Source organism: Cynocephalus volans, chromosome 8 (assembly GCF_027409185.1).
Source record: "Cynocephalus volans isolate mCynVol1 chromosome 8, mCynVol1.pri, whole genome shotgun sequence".
In the NCBI taxonomy this organism is placed as follows: Eukaryota; Metazoa; Chordata; class Mammalia; order Dermoptera; family Cynocephalidae; genus Cynocephalus; species Cynocephalus volans.
In genome coordinates, this window is record NC_084467.1 from 110,073,852 (window position 1) to 110,090,857 (window position 17,006).

Here is a 17,006-nt window from a genome sequence, read left to right on the forward strand (position 1 = left end):
CGCTTGTGTGAGTCCTCTGGGTCTCGCCCTACACCCTGAACTCATGTCAAGACATTTTTTCTTGGCACTTCCAGTCTGAAGAGCTATTTTGTTATTATAATAAAATTTCCTCCTTCTTGTACACAAGCCCGAGCCTGTACCCGTGGCAGGGGGCGGGCTTGGGAGGGGTGCTCATTTCCGGCTCAGCAAGCTGCAGGCGGCGTTGGTGGCCAATTTTCAGCCTAAAATTGTGGTCATGAGTGAAGGAATGGCCATCTGTTAGCTCTGCACGACTCCTCTAAGGGAAGGCCAAGTTACTTCTATAGTTACTATCTTGCCCTTTCTTCCCATACAGGGGCTCCTTTTGTTTCTTCAGCAAGGTAGCTGGCAGGAGGACTCCTCTGGGTAGTGACTTTTGAAATAATGGCGTTCCAGAGCTGGCTGCGATCATGTACAGAGTCATTGATGCTGAAATAAACACGTAGACCTTGTAGTAGACACAGCCCTTCCTGTCCCGAAGAGTTTGCAGGCGAAAACCACGTTCTAAAATCCTGAGTATTGGGGGCGCTGAACCTGGGAGGAAGAGGCAGCTGCGGCTGCGGCTGGGACGCGGCAACGCATAAAGGGGCCGCCGCCAGGTGACGCGGTGGTCGCTGCTGCAGGCCCGGGAGCTGAGTGTACCCGGCCCTCACCTCGTCCCGTCCCCCCGGACCCGCGCTTCCAGCTCCCCGTCTTCTCCGGCAGCCTCGGGCGTCCTTGCTCCTTCCCCGTCCCCTCCCCGCCCCCCAGGGGCGGCCGCCACCCTCTTCCCACCATGGCACCAAAAAGAATCCACAACGCATTGAATGACCTAACATGGGACCCCCCCAGCACAGTGTTCAGCAAGTCCTGTTGGAGATGATGTGTTCCATTGGCGAGCTACAATAATTGGGTCAAATGACAGTCCCTATTAGACTATCAGGGTGGAGTATTTTTCCTGACAATTGGTTTCCCAACAGATTATCCCTTCAAACCACCTAAGGTTGCATTTACAGCAAGAATTTATCATCCAGATATTAACAGTAATGGCTGCATTTGTCTTGATATTTTATGGTCACAGTGGTCTCCAGCATTAACTATTTCAAGAATACTCTTGTCCGTCTGTTCTCTGTTGTGATCCCAATCCAGATGATCCTTTAGTTCCTGAGATTGCTCTGGAGCTACAAAACAGATAGAGAAAAGTACAGCAGAATGGCTTGGGAATGGACTCAGAAGTATGTAATGCAATTAAAGAAACTGTTGGATAACCTCTACAAATAAAGACAGGGGAACTCTGAAAGAGAAAGTCCTTTTGATTTCCATTTGACTTTCTATGAGCCCACACCTCATCTTCCCTTGTGCACATGTTTACCTGATACAGCAGTGCTGCGTGTTGTACTTACTTGGAACAACAGACTAGAAACACTGTACTTCTGTACCAACATTGCCTCCTAGCAGAGGAGTGTGTGTGTGACAAGCCAGTTCTCCAGGCATAACCTGTGTTACACTTTCCTCTGTGTAACTGAGCCGGAAAAAAGAGAAAGAAAGCATTCACTCAAAGTACCATCAATGAGGCCTGGAGAGACTGCCGACCATCAGGGGAGCAACAGCCCCTGGAGGGACTGCCGCCCATCAGGGGAGTAGCCCCGATCCAAAACCAGCCTTTCTTTTTATTGACAAGACAAGGAAGTTTCACAAGAAAAATCAGTTGGTTCAATCATCAAAGAAGGACATAAAAATAGGCAGTGTAAAACTTGTAACAGCAGTGAATTAACAATGTGACATTCCAGAATGTAATTTGTGAAAAGCTAGGTTAATTCACCAACAAACAGCTTGTCCTTAGCAAACATTTTCTTTTCCACATACTTCCCTACAGCAATTTCCTTAGCATATTTAAACAGCATTCAAGCAGTTTCCTTAACATATTTTAAGAACAATCAGTAGGTTAAATAGTCAAAAGTCCTTCAAGCTAGAATCAAACCAGTGACCTAAAATAGTCAAAGTACACAATCCCATCCCTAAACAGTGATTAGAATTGATTAGATGGCTTTTGCCAACCTAATCTGTGGACTTTCGTCCCCTTACTCAAGAGCCTTTTGGCTCATTCATGCATTACCTAAAAATCCTATTCTAAGATCAAAGGAGAATCAAGATTTCTAACCCACTACATAAATGTAAGACTAAAAATCTTTCCTTATTGACTTAAATTTGGATAATTGCAAGGTGTGAGGGGTGGTGGGTGGGGTGTGTTCTTGGATGGGTAAGAAAAGCCTCACTGACCTGTAGGAGATTGTTTTTAAGTGGAATTCTTTAAAACTCAAAACAGTTATGAAAAGCAAGGTGAAGAACATGAAGCTGTTTCTGTAGGCATTTTATTCTGAAGGACCTACGTCTTAGGTGAAAGTCATGACCAACCAGATTCAACTCTACCCACATCCTGTACTTTAAAGTCTAAGTCTAACTGGTCAACATTTAAGTGGATTGGAGCTATTAGTACATACAGTGTGATGGGCTTTGTTCCCAGGTCTTACACCTCCTCACACCTTCAGCTTCCATCCTTTCAACCCCTCTTTCTCTCTTCCATATTCTTTGGTTTGTATGTGGTTTTTCAGTTAATACATAGCTAATAGCGCTTTTTTTCCCTTATGTTTTTAACTGCTTAGGTCTATTTGGATGTAAGGGTGAAAATTCATTTGATGGAAATATTTGTGTACAATTAAAGACCCAATTGCTCCTCTGGAGCTTATACCTCCAAGTATGATTAATCTGTGTAATAAACTGATTACTACAGTCTTTACATTAAAAAATCCTATTTATGTTTTAATATTTCTAAAATCTAGATGCGTCTTAAAATTGAAGTGTACATCTAATGTAAGGTTTAACCCCTCCTCCCAAATGCTCACTTTTAATAGATAATGCTCATTATAATCCAGTATCTTAAAATAAAGGAAATGCAGTAGGAACACTACTACCTATCCCCAAAGGATCTGGGTTTAGGGACCGTGCAGCACTCTTCACCTTATAACCTGAGTTACAGAAGGGAAGAATCTCCTGTCCTTTTGAAATTCCAAGGAGGATCACAAGATGTGACACCTCACTGTTAGCCCAGGGCCAGGGCGGGGAAGTGAGTTTCTTTCTCAGTTCCCTATTGCCTAATGATGGGTCTGCTTGGGAACATTGCAATCAGTCACCGCAAGGCGGCACACAAGCCCCCGGCATGAAGTTCTGAGGCCTACACACCGCCAAGACCCGGTCCCTTCTGTATGGCTGTTAAAGGACAGTTGAGTGGTTACATACACTGTGGGTGAACTGGCTGAACCTGATGAAGTCACAGACTTTGTGGAACAGCTGGAAGAGGAGAGAGAAGTTAGGACTCATACATTAGAGTAACAATATCTATTGAATGAGCTAGTACTGGAAGGGCATTTTAGAAATACATTCATTGAGATGAGATTTAATGTCATGTGCTCAGCTTCTATAGAGGATTACTGCAATTACAGGCATAGAAGAGATTCTTATTGTGGGGTTTAGTTCAATGCATATGAACTTTTTTGAACTTCTTTTATGAACTTCTTTTATGTCATAGTCACACATTTAACCTGGAGGGGCCTCAAAAAGTCTGGGGCTGGGCCCCCTTCTCAGCTGCACGAGAGCATGAGAGGTCTGGGTGTGTAGGGAACAAAGCTTCCACAGTTAGGTTTCAGGTCTCAAGGTGACCTACGGCATTTCTTCCCCCTCATGATTCAGTGTGTTACTCACTGCTCTACCTCTTGGCACATGGCCTTGTTTCCTGTACCAGAGAGAATAGAGCTGGCAGGCACAGACTCCTTCAGCTCTTCCCTGCCCCACCCACCACCTTTATCCAACCTCATCCACACCTTCACCATTGCTAATTGTTTCTGCCACCTCAGCAGGAGAGGTGCCCCTGCCCCATGCCCTGGACCCTATAACCTCCCACCTATCTCCTCAGTCTTCATTTCATCAATTATCCCCTTTCTTTCCAGCATTTTTCTGCTTTCTGCTCTCTACTGACTTCTCCTCACCAAATAAACAATTTCAGATCAACCAGCCAGCCAGCCCTCTCCTGACCCTTGTCTCTTTAGCTATATCCCATCTCCGTTTCTGTTCCAGCCACGCTCCTGGAAAGAGTGAGCATCCAGATTTGAATATTTCTTCTTCATAAAACACTAATCCTCACGGTTATACTTGGATGTACTTCTGGACTTTTTATCATGTGTCATCATTCTCTTTTATATTACGACTACTATCACAGTATTTTAATAAGTTTAGCTTATGATACTTTTAATATATAATAGAATAAGTCCTCTTATTGATACCTTTTCTCAAATTTTCCTGACTACTCTTGCCTATATATTTTTCCTGATAAATTTTAGAATCATTTTTATGCAATTCCCAAAACTGTATCATTCCTATACAGTTCATATTCGAGGTATAGACCAGTAAGGGGATAATCTGCATCCTTATAATTGTGAGTCCTGCATCCAAGAACAAGATGTCTCTGTGTAACGGAGTTTCTTTTACATCTTTAGGTCAGTTTTATATCACAGGCATATTCACATTAATTATTCCTAAGTACGTTATGTTGTTGTTATTATTATTATAAACATAATCTTCCATTGTATTATTTAACAGGTTCTATGGATATATAAGAAAATTATTGTTTTGGGGGGTATGTTTATTCTATAACTGCATGTTACTAAACTTTCTATACCTAATAACTTTTCAGTCACTTCCCTTAGATGTCCTAGGTGGAAATACTGGTATCTTAAACAGTGATCATTTTGCTTCTTCCTTTTGAATTGGTGTAGCTAGTTTCTTTCTTTTCTGTTCTCCCTGCATTGTTGCAAAATCCCATGGCATGGAACATATCCTTGTTACATCACTTCCTCAGACAGGCTTTCTCTGACCTCCTTTCTGATTTGCATTTTGTTTTCCTTATCTATCTATCTATCTATCTATCTATCTATCTATCTATCTATCTGTCTGTCTGTCTGTCTGTCTGTCTGTCTGTCTGTCTGTCTGTCTGTCTGTCTGTCTGACTGTCTGTCTGTCTGTCTATTTATTTATTTAATAGTATCCACCCTTTTCCTGCACAACTCTTCTTATATTTTATAATTTTAACAGTAATCCTCCCTATGCTCTAATTTGCAAAGCTGTTTCATCATTGTGTAGCCTGTGCCCTGCCATTGTCTGTCACATAGGAGGAAATCCATAAGTGTTTGTGGAATGAAGAAAATTTCCTAGCAAAAAGCAGTGCTATATTTCACTGTTCAACATTGTATTAACCAGTTTTCTGTTGGTTATAGAAGAACACCTGAAACTGGGTAATTTGCAAAGAAGTGGGATTTATTTCTTACAGTTTTGGAGGCTGGGAAGTCCAAGGTCAAGGAGTGCAGCTGGTGAGGACTTCTTGGTAGGGACTGTGCAGACTCCTGTGGCAATGCAGGGTATCACATGGTGAGGGCTGAGCATTTCTACATGCTCTCTTCCTTTCCTTTTTGTTTTTTTTTAAAAAATTTTATTTTGTCGATATACATCGTGGCTGATTATTGCTCCCCATCACCAAAAGCTCCCTCCCACCTCCCTCCCCTGCTCTCCCCCAACAATGTCCTTTCTGTTTGCTTGTCGTATCAACTTCAAGTAATTGTGGTTGTTATATCTTCTTCCCCCACCTCCGGTTTTTTTTTTTTTTTTTGGTGTGTGTGTGTGTGTGTATGAATTTATATATTAATTTTTAGCTCCCACCAATAAGTGACAACGTGGTATTTCTCTTTCTGTGCCTGACTTGTTTCACTCAATATAATTCTCTCGAGGTCCATCCATGTTGTTGCAAATGGCAGTATTTCATTCGTTTTTATAGCTGAGTAGTATTCCATTGTGTAGATATACCACATTTTCCGTATCCACTCATCCGATGATGGACATTTGGGCTGGTTCCAACTCTTGGCTATTGTAAAGAGTGCTGCGATGAACATTGGGGAACAGGTATACCTTCGACTTGATGATTTCCATTCCTCTGGGTATATTCCCAGTAGTGGGATAGCTGGGTCATATGGCAGATCTATCTGCAATTGTTTGAGGAACCTCCATACCATTTTCCATAGAGGCTGCACCATTTTGCAGTCCCACCAACAATGTATGAGAGTTCCTTTTTCTCCGCAACCTTGCCAGCATTTATCGTTCAGTGTCTTTTGGATTTTAGCCATCCTAACTGGGATTAGATGGTATCTCAGTGTGGTTTTGATTTGCATTTCCCGGATGCTGAGTGATGTTGAGCATTTTTTCATATGTCTGTTGGCCATTTGTATATCTTCCTTAGAGAAATGCCTACTTAGCTCTTTTGCCCATTTTTTAATTGGGTTGCTTGTTTTCTTCTTGTAAAGTTGTTTGAGTTGCTTATATATTCTGGATATTAATCCTTTGTCCGATATATATTTTGCAAATATTTTCTCCCACTCTGTTGGTTGTCTTTTAACTCTGTTAATTGTTTCTTTTGCTGTGCAGAAGCTTTTTAGTTTGATATAATCCCATTTGTTTATTTTTCCTTTGGTTGCCTGTGCTTTTGGGGTTGTATTCATGAAATCTGTGTCCAGTCCTATTTCCTGAAGTGTTTCTCCTATGTTTTCTTTAAGAAGTTTTATTGTTTCAGGGTGTATATTTAAATTCTTAATCCATTTTGAGTTGATTTTAGTATAGGGTGAGAGGTATGGATCTAGTTTCATTCTCCTGCATATGGATATCCAGTTATCCCAGCACCATTTGCTGAAGAGGCAGTCCCTTCCCCAGTGAATAGGCTTGGTGCCTTTGTCAAAGATCAGATGGCAGTAAGTGTGTGGGTTGATTTCTGGATTCTCTATTCTATTCCATTGGTCAGTGTGTCTGTTTTTATGCCAGTACCATACTGTTTTGGTTATTATAGCTTTGTAGTATAGCTTAAAGTCAGGTAGTGTTATGCCTCCAGCTTTATTTTTTTTGCTCAGCATTGCTTTGGCTATGCATGGTCTTTTATTGTTCCATATAAATGTCTGAATAGTTTTTTCCATTTCTGAGAAAAATGTCTTTGGAATTTTGAAGGGGATTGCATTGAATTTGAATATCACTTTGGGTAGTATGGACATTTTCACTATGTTGATTCTTCCAATCCAAGAGCATGGGATATCTTTCCATCTTCTTGTATCCTCTCTAATTTCTCTCAGCAGTGGTTTGTAGTTCTCATTATAGAGATTTTTTCACCTCCTTGGTTAACTCAATTCCTAAGTATTTTATTTTTTTGGTGGCTATTGTAAATGGGCAGGCTTTCTTGATTTCTCCTTCTGCATGTTCACTATTGGAGAAAAGAAATGCTACTGATTTTTGTGTGTTGATTTTGTATCCTGCTACTGTGCTGAAATCATTTATCAATTCCAACAGTTTTTTTGTAGAGGTTTTAGGCTGTTCGATCTATAGGATCATGTCATCTGCAAACAGGGACAGTTTGACTTCATCTTTTCCAATCTGGATGCCCTTTATTTCCTTCTCTTCTCTGATTGCTCTGGCTAGTACTTCCAACACTATGTTGAATAGGAGTGGTGAGAGTGGGCATCCTTGTCTAGTTCCTGTTCTTAAAGGAAAAGCTTTCAGCTTTTCCCCATTCAGGATGATATTGGCAGTGGGTTTGGCATATATGGCTTTAATTATGTTGAGATATTTTCCCTGTATACCTAACTTATAGAGGGTCTTTGTCATGAATGAGTGCTGAACATTATCAAATGCTTTTTCAGCATCTATAGATATGATCATATGGTCCTTGTGTTTGAGTTTATTAATATGGTGTATCACATTTATTGATTTGCGAATGTTGAACCAACCTTGCATCCCTGGGATGAATCCCACTTGATCGTGATGAATAATTTTACGTATGTGTTGCTGTATTCTGTTTGCTAGTATTTTAGTGAGGATTTTTGCATCTATATTCATCAAGGATATCGGCCTGTAGTTTTCTTTTTGGGTTATATCTTTACCTGGTTTTGGTATCAGGATGATGTTTGCTTCATAGAATGAGTTTGGGAGATTTGCGTCTTCTTTAATGCCGGCCTGAAACCTCAAATCCTGAATAGGGCAGCTGGCCGCCTTCAGCGCGGCCCCGGCCTCCGGGATCCTGGCTGCATCCACAGCAGCCCTGGTGCTGTGTTCCCTGTTTCGAGACTCACTTTTGAAGCTAAGAAACAGTTCTTTTCCTGCTCCACACTTCAAAGCTGTTGCCTGTAAATGAGGCAGCCTGTCCTGCCGGGGGCAAAGTGATGGTCACCCCCCACGACCAGCCAGCAGCAGCGGTCCTCCCTTAAGAGATGGCGAGAGGAAGGTCCACAAGTTTCCCGGCTGCCTGAGGCCCAGTGGCTGCCTTTTCCACCTCAGCTACTCCGCGCCAACCGCCGCAGCCACCGCCATCTTGAAAACCCCTTCCTTTCCTTTTGAAGCCCCCAGTCTACTCCCTAATAACCCATTAAACCATTAACCCATAAATCCATGAATGGATCAATCCATCCATGAGGGCAGAGTCCTCAAGATCCAATCGTGTCCCAAAGTCCCCACCCTTCAAATACCGTAACCAAATTTCCCATCCTTTTAACACTGTTACAATGGGGATCAAGCTTCCACATGAGGCTTGGAGGGGACATACATTCAGACCATAGCAAGTGTGATGCTGGGCTGTTGATTTTAGATGGATTTTTCCTTTCACAATCTTAAATTAAAAAATTTAACATGGATTAAAAATAATTCAGCATCTCTGTAAAGATGAGCACATAGGCTTTCTCCTCTGCCAAGTTTAGGATGAACTGCATGAATAGGTTCCCTTGGTGAGCTGGGGCTTTCCTAAAATGAGTCTGCATGGTGGCCCGGAGTATTCTTTCATGGCATCCAAGTGAAAGGAAAAACTGATGTTGATTATTATTTTGTTGAGGGGTTTTCAAATACATTTAAAAATGGAATTGATGTGATTTTTTGGGGAACTTTGGAATTTTGGTATTAGGGTTACACTACCTTTGAAAAAAAACCCCTGTAAATGGTTCCTTATATTCGTATTCTCTAATAGGGTTTAAATAGTGTAGGGATGATTTGTTCCATGAATGTTTAAAAACATTCACCTGTGAAACAGTCTTGCCTAAAGGTTTAGAGAGGGTAGTTATTTGACAACCTTCTCAATTCTTTCTGTGGTTATGGTTATACTTCTTTTGGAATCAGTTTTTCTAGGAAAATCTTTTACTATTTCCCTCAGACTTTTTCCTTTACCTCTTCTCTTTCTGTCTTTCTAAGAATTAAGTTGTTTTCTCTTTCTTAATTATTTTAATTATTTATCAAATGTCTTGAGTTCTTTGGCTTATTAATCAATTCCATTAATGTTTTTTAGTTCATGAATTCCTACTTTTAAAAATACATTTTCCTTTTTCCTGATATTCTTTTTTTCCCCAAATTTTATTGAGATGTAATTGATAAACAAAAAACTGAATACATTTAATGTATAAAGGTATAAGTTTGGAGGTATACATACACCATGATACCATCACCATAACCAAGGTACTAAACATATTCTTCACATCCAAAAATTTCCTCATATTCTTTGGTGGTTTGTTTCAGTAAGAACACTTAACATGAAATATAGCCTTCTAATATATTTTAACGTGCACAATACCACATTGTTAACTATAGATGCTATCTTATATCTAGATCCCTAGAACATATTCATCTTGCATAGGAGAAACTTCATATCCATTGAAAAACAATTCCCCATTTCTCCTTCCTCCTAGTCCCTGTCAATCACCATTCTATTCTTTGCTTTTGTAAGTTTAACTATTTTAGATACCTCATATAAGTGGAATCATACAGTGTTTGTCCTTCTGTGGTTGGCTTACTTCACTTTGCATAATGTTCTCTGGCTTCATGCATGTTGTCGCAAATGGCAGGGCTTCCTTCTTTTTTAGGGGCGGATAATATTTCACTTCCCTGCTTTTCCTAGGTCTGTTTTGTGTCTTATTTTTCTAACTTACTGAATTGAATGCTTAGTTTATTTTTTATTTACTCTTTCTTGTTTAGTAAATAAAATGTTTAATGCTGCAGTTGGAGAGTCTAATATTTTGTGGCTTTTTGTTGTTATTTTAAAAATGTTTTCTTACTGTTTTGCTTTCCTTCTTGAGTTATTTAGAGGAGTGCTTTTAAAATTTCAAGTATTTTTGATACATTTATCTATTTTAATTTCTAGTTTCATTGCATTATCATCAAGCATGTAACCTGATTATTCATGCCTTTTGAAATTTATTGAAGTTTTAATTGTGTTCTGATTAGTTTTTATGAATCTTTCATGGTGCTTAAAAATATGTGTATCTTCTAAAGTGTATAGAGTTTATATACATCTATTAGATCAAAAATAGATGTTCCTAAAAAAAGGTATTAAGTATCATCTTTTGAGCACTTTCTATATGTCAGGAACTATATGAAGCATTTTAGTTCATTAATGCAGTTAAAGGTTTTAGTGCTCAGCATCATAAATGTAGTATGATGGAGCCACAGATCCAAACTGGGTTGGCTTATCTGCAAAGCACATGGTCTTCACTACTAGTTTAAAGAAATTTTCTGTGAATTTATTTATTTTCTATTTTACTGCTGAAGATGGGGAGGTATATTCACACTCCTATTGTTTTTCTGTCTGTTTCCCCTTGTATTTCTAGCTCATTTTTCTTTTTATTTGGATGCCATATTGTTGGGCATATTTGACACATGACTTCCCTCACTACCTTTAAGCTCCATGGCGGGAGGCTTTGTCCTGTTTACAGCTCATCCCCAACACCTAGGACAGTGCTTGGCACATTGTAGTTGTTCAAGAAGTAGCTGTTGAATAATTGAATGACAGTTGTATCTTTATGGTGGACTGTACCCATCAACAATAAAAAAGGATTCATTGATTGCTTTTTATGTCGGGTTATATTGGTCTGACCTTAATATTGCAAACTCTGCTTTGCTTGTGTGTTTGCATCTACACAATGCATTTTGTTCCTTCTTTGGCTTCTCAATGGAGAGGTTTTGTTTTAGAGGCATCTTTCATAGCGCACACAGCAGGACTTGTTTTTGCTTTTCTTAGACTCCAAAAAGTGAGTATAATCATATTCACATTTATAATCAGTTTTCAATCTGAGTAAATGAAAACCAATGAGAAATTAATGCTTGCTAATTATTTATTGTTAAATTTTTATAAGGTTTATAATTTGACTATGCAGGCTGTTCAGATGAGCCTTGAGAGAGTTATGATTCATTCATGTTAAAATCATAGGATTATTGAAGCATATTGTACAGCATATAATTCATTTCACTATAAGCCATTCCTAAAAAATTTTAGAGCCCTAGAAACCAAAAGTTGAAGCATTGTACTTATTATGGATTAGAACTAGATGTCTGACATTTATGGAGAAAGAAAACGCCAAGAATGCCTAAATCAATGGTTTAGCCAAATGAGGAAGTAGAATTTCTTGGAGCATCGGGAAGTGACTTTAGAATTCATCCTCAGAGGATCTGATGTGGTTGCCAAATTTCTAAAGAAGATGTCAATAGTCCTGCTGGTCATCAACATGGTCTTCCCATCTTTCTTCCTCATCCTGGTACGAATATTCTTCTTCTGGATCCCAAATTGGGTAGTAGCCATAACATCCTCTACTCCTGTGATTCTTAAACATCCCCAAACCTGTGTAATTGAGCCTATGTCTTGTATTTGTTGTTTCAGATGGGTCATGTACACAATAGCATAACCAGTTACCTTTCTGTTTAGAAAAAAAGTATACCTCACAAGTTATTGGACCAATTTTTCTGGTGGATGATGATTCCCAAGGATCTAAACCTCTAAGCTCAGCTTTCTCTTGCCTGGGAAAACGCTTTTCATCGTCTTTCCCCAGCTGCTGCTTTGTTGTATGGTCAGGTTCTCTCAGAGATATGCCTCTTCCAGAGTTTCTGTCACTGTTGCCCCTAAGACGACTCTCATCCTTTCTTGAAGGTGGCCTTTGCTCTCTAACCTCTTGTCTCCCATCATTTCTGAGTTCTGGTCTCATGTCTTTTCCTTGGTGTCTTCCATAATTCCTAGGCTCTGGGCTCAGGTCTCTCTCTTGGTATCGTCTGTCGTTCCTAGGTTGTGTGCTCAGATCTCTTACTTGGCCACTTCCATCATCTCTCGGTGCAGAGATCCGCTCTCTATGTTGGAAATCTTCGTGCTGTATTGGAGCTGATTTCTGCTCCCTAACTTGACTTCTCCCATCATGCGTATGCTCTGGTCTCATGTCTCTCACTTGGTATCTCCTATCAAAGCGGGGCTCAGGGCTTAGGTCTCCCGCTTGGTGTCTCCTTTCATCCCTTGGTGTGGGGATCTGGTCTCTATCTTGGAATCTCTCATGCTGTCTTGCAGCTGGTTTCTGTTCCCTAACTTGGTATCCTACATCATTATTGGGTTCAGGGCTCAGATCTCTCACTTGACTTCTCCTGTTATCTCCAGGTGCTGGGGTTTGTCCTCTCACTTGGTATCTCTGATTTTCTGTTGGAGCTGGTTTCTGGTCCCAATTGTACTGTTCCCCATCATTACTGAGTTCTGGGCCCAGGTCTCTCACCTGGTATGTCCCATCATGCTTTGGTTCAGGGCTCAAGTCACTCACTTGGCTACTATCATCATCCCTTGGTGTGTAGATCTGGTTTCTATGTTGGAATCTGTCATATTGTCTTGCAGCTGTCCTCTGCACACTTAATTGACTTCTCCCATCATTCCTGGGCTCAGGCCTCTGGTCTCTCACTTGGTTTCTTACATCATTTCTTGGTGCAGAGATCTGGTCTCTATGCTGAAATCTTTCATTTTGTGTTGGAGCTGGTCTCCAATCCCTAACTTGACTTCTATCATTCCTGTGTTCTGGAATCTGCTCCCTAATGTGGTGTCTCTCATCATTCCTGGGCTCAGGACTCAGGACTCTCACTTGGTTTCTTACATCGTTTCCTGGTGCAGAGACCTGCTCTCTGTGTTGGAGTCCTTCACATTGTCTGGAAGTTGGTCTCTGCTCCCTATTTCGACTTCTCTCATCATACCTGGCTTCTGGTCTTGACTCCCTAATCTGGCATTCTCCATTATTGCTAGGCTCTGGGCCTAGGTCTCTCACTTGGCTTCTCTCATTATCCCTGGGTGCTGAGATATGGGGTCTATGTTGGAATCTTTCATATTGTTGTGGAGCTGGTCTTTGCTCCCTAACTTGACTTCTCCCATTATCCCTTGATTCTGGGGCTTCATTTCTCACTTGGTGTGTCTCACCTTCTCTTGGAGCTGATCTCTGCTCCCTAAGTTGGTGTCTCTCTTCACTTCTGGACTTTGTTCTGAGATCTGTCAGTTGATACCTCCCGTCATCTCTTGGTGCTGGTTTGTCATTTCTCATCTGGTGTCTCTCACCTTCTGTTGAAACTGATCTCTGCTCCCTAACTTGGTGTCTTCCATTATTCTCAGGTTCTGGGCTCAGGTCTCTCACTTGATATCTTTCATCATTTCTGGGCTCTGGTCTCTGTTCCCTAAATTGGTGTCTCTCATCATTCCTGGGTTCAGAGTTCAGGTCTCTTACTTGGCTTTTCTCATAATCCCTTGGTGTGAGGATCTGGTCTCTATCTTGGAATCTCTCATGCTGTCTTGCAGCTGGTTTCCGTTCCCTAACTTGGTATCCTACATCATTATTGGGTTCAGGACTCAGATCTCTCACTCGATTTCTCTCATTATCTCTGGGTGCTGGGGTTCGTTCTCTCACTTGGTATCTCTGATTTTCTGTTGGAGCTGGTCTCTCGTCCCAGCTGTACTGTTCCTCATCATTATCGAGTTCTGGGCCCAGGTCTCTCACCTGGTATGTCCCATCATGCTTTGGTTCAGGGCTCAAGTCACTCACTTGGCTACTATCATCATCCCTTGGTGTGTAGATCTGGTTTCTATGTTGGAATCTTTCATATTGTCTTGCAGCTGTCCTCTGCACACTTAATTGACTTCTCCCATCATTCCTGCGTTCTGGTCTCTGCTCCATAATTAGGTGTCTCTCATCATTCCCAGGCTCAGGACTCAGGTCTCTCACTTGGTTTCTTACATCGTTTCCTGGTGCAGAGACCTGCTCTCTGTGTTGGAGTCCTTCACATTGTCTGGCAGTTGGTCTCTGCTCCCTATTTTGACTTCTCTCATCATACCTGGCTTCTGGTCTTGACTCCCTAATCTGGCATTCTCCATTATTGCTAGGCTCTGGGTCTAGGTCTCTCACTTGGCTTCTCTCATTATCCCTGGGTGCTGAGATCTGGGGTCTATGTTGGAATCTTTCGTATTGCTGTGGAGCTGGTCTTTGCTCCCTAACTTGACTTCTCCTATCATCCCTTGGTACTGTTCTTTTATCTCTCACTTGATTTCTCTCACCTTCCATCGAAGCTGATCTCTGCTCCCTGACTTGGTGTCTCTCATCGTTATTAGTTTCAGGGCTCAGGTCTCTTGCTTGATGTCTTTCTTCATCGCTTGATGCTGGGGTTCCATTTCTCACTTGGTGTCTCTTACCTTCCATTGAAGCTGATCTCTGTTCCCTTACTTGGTGTCTCTCAGTATTCTCAGGTTCAGGGATCAGGTCTCTCACTTGATGTCTTTCCTCATTCCTTGATTGTGGAGTTTCATTTCTCACTTGGTGTCTCTCATCTTTTCTTGGAGCTGATCTCTTCTCCCTAACTTTGTATCCCTCTTCACTTTTGGGGTTTGGTCTGAGCTCTCTCGGTTGATGCCTTCCATCATCCCACGTTGCTGGGGTGTCATTTATCACTTGGTGTCTGTCACCTTCTGTTGGAGCTGATCTCTGCTCCCTAACTTGGAGTCTTCCATTATTCTCAGGTTCAGGGCTCGGGTCTCTCACTTCATGTCTTTCAAGATTCCTTGATGCTGAGGTTTCGTTTCTCACTTGGTGTCTCCCACTTTCTGTTGGAGCTGAACTCTGTTCTCTAATTTGGTGTCTCCTATATTTCCTGGGCTCTGAGCTCAGGTCTTCCACTTGGGGTTTCTCATCACTATTTGTCACCAGAGTCTGAATCCTCACCTTGTATTTCCCATTCTCCTGTGCTGTTGGGCTCTGAACACTAATTCCCAGTCTCTCATCTTCTCTTGGAGATGGTCTCTGCTCTCTAATTCGCTGTCTTTCATTGTTTTCTATATCTGAACTCAGCCCTGTCACTGTATGTCTCTCTTCATCCATTGGTGCTGAATTCTGAGCAGTCATCTGTTGCCTCTCATTGTCCCTCCCCTCTGGTCTTCGCTTTCTGATTTGTTGTGGTTCATTACCTCTGGATTGTGTACTCGGTTCTCTCATTGGGTATCTCCTGTCATCATTTCTTGGTCCTGTGGTCTGATAAATAACATGCTGTATCTCATTCTCTCTTGGTGAAGTTCTCTGTTCTACAATTTGTATCCCACTGTGACTTAGTTCTGGGCTCTGATTTCTTACATCATGATGCTCGCCAGTTTTTGGTGTTGGGGTCTGATCCCTATTTCGTTGCCTTGTGTTATACCGGAATTCTGGTCTCTCATCTCTCATTTGATACTTTCCAACATCATTTGGTGTTGGAGTATAGTCTCTCATTTGACGGCTTCCCTCATTTATTGGTGTTGGGCTCTGGCTTCCTACTTGGTTACTCTCATCAACTCCTGGTTCTAGAGTTTGCACACCACCTTGTTGCCTTGACTGATCTTGTGCCTCTGGTCTGTGGTCTTGTACTTGATATCTCTCATCATTTCTTGGAGCTTGAGCCTGGTTTCTCACTTGTTGGTTTCCAACATTCTCAGATACTAGGGTCTCATCTTCTCTCACTTTATGGCCACCGATATCCTTTGGGGTTGGGTTCTGGATTCTTACTTGGTGGTACTCATCACCTCTTGATTCTAAGATCTCCTCCCTACCAGGTTGTCTTGAATAATCTTGGTGTTCTAGCCTCTGGTCTCTCATTTGAAGACTCCTTTGATCACTTTTTGTTGGGATCTGGTTTCTCATAGATCCCTGGGATTCTAGGCTTGGGTCCCTCACTTGTCGCCTATCATCATTTGTCATTGGGATTTGGTTTCTCACTTGGTGTCTCTGTACATCCTGGAAATCTTGCCTCTGATCTCTCACTTGGTGTCTTCCAATATATTGTAGTTCAGGGCTCAGGTCTCTCACTTGCTGTGATTCCAGGCTCTGGTCTCTAACTCCATGACTTTCATCATCACTAGGTGCTGGGATCTGGTCTCTCTCTTCATGTCTCTGAACATCCTGAGACTCTTGGCTCTGGTCTCTGTCTTGGAGTTTTTCTTTCTCTAGTTGCCTGCCATTGAGCCCTGTTGCTTCTGGTCCTTGAATTTCAGATATTCTTTCCCTTTCCTTTAATTCAGGACAGAGAAGAGGTTTTATGCATGCATAATAGGCTTTTGTCAGTCTGAACACCAGCAAAATGAATTCACTGAAGTCAACTGTTTTGTCACCATCTTGATCCAGCTGTTGGAAGATTTTTTCTCTTGCCTCAGAATTATTTGTTTTCTGTAAGAAAAACAATCAAGAAAGGAAGTAGTTGATTAATCATTAAAAATTTTTTTTCTTTCTCTCATATCTTCTTTGTTACCTAGAAAATTTCTTGCAGGACATTTAATAGTTCTGTTTCCTAGTTCTTTTTGTTAGCTACCTCATTGGATAATATTTTCTATGGCAGTATTATGTATATTTATATATGGATATATAAAGTTTTTTTTTGTGGCTGTCTGGTACAGAGATCTGAACCCTTGACCTTGGTGTTATCAGCACTGCGCTCTAACCAACTGAGCTAATTGGCCAGTCCTATTTTCATATTTTGAGATCACAATTAATGAAATGTTTATACCTAACAAGTATTACTAAATATAGTATTGTTTCATTAAGTATTTGTTGATCGCAAACACCCCCAACTCTCATTGATGACTATTGCATATT

The 17,006-nt window shown here is 41.1% G+C and overlaps 1 pseudogene; it reads left to right on the forward strand.

Moving 5' to 3' along the window:
* Positions 1-793: 793 nt before the first annotated feature.
* On the forward strand, positions 794-1,278 carry LOC134384265 (ubiquitin-conjugating enzyme E2 D2-like; annotated as a pseudogene).
* The last annotated feature ends 15,728 nt before the right edge of the window (positions 1,279-17,006 follow it).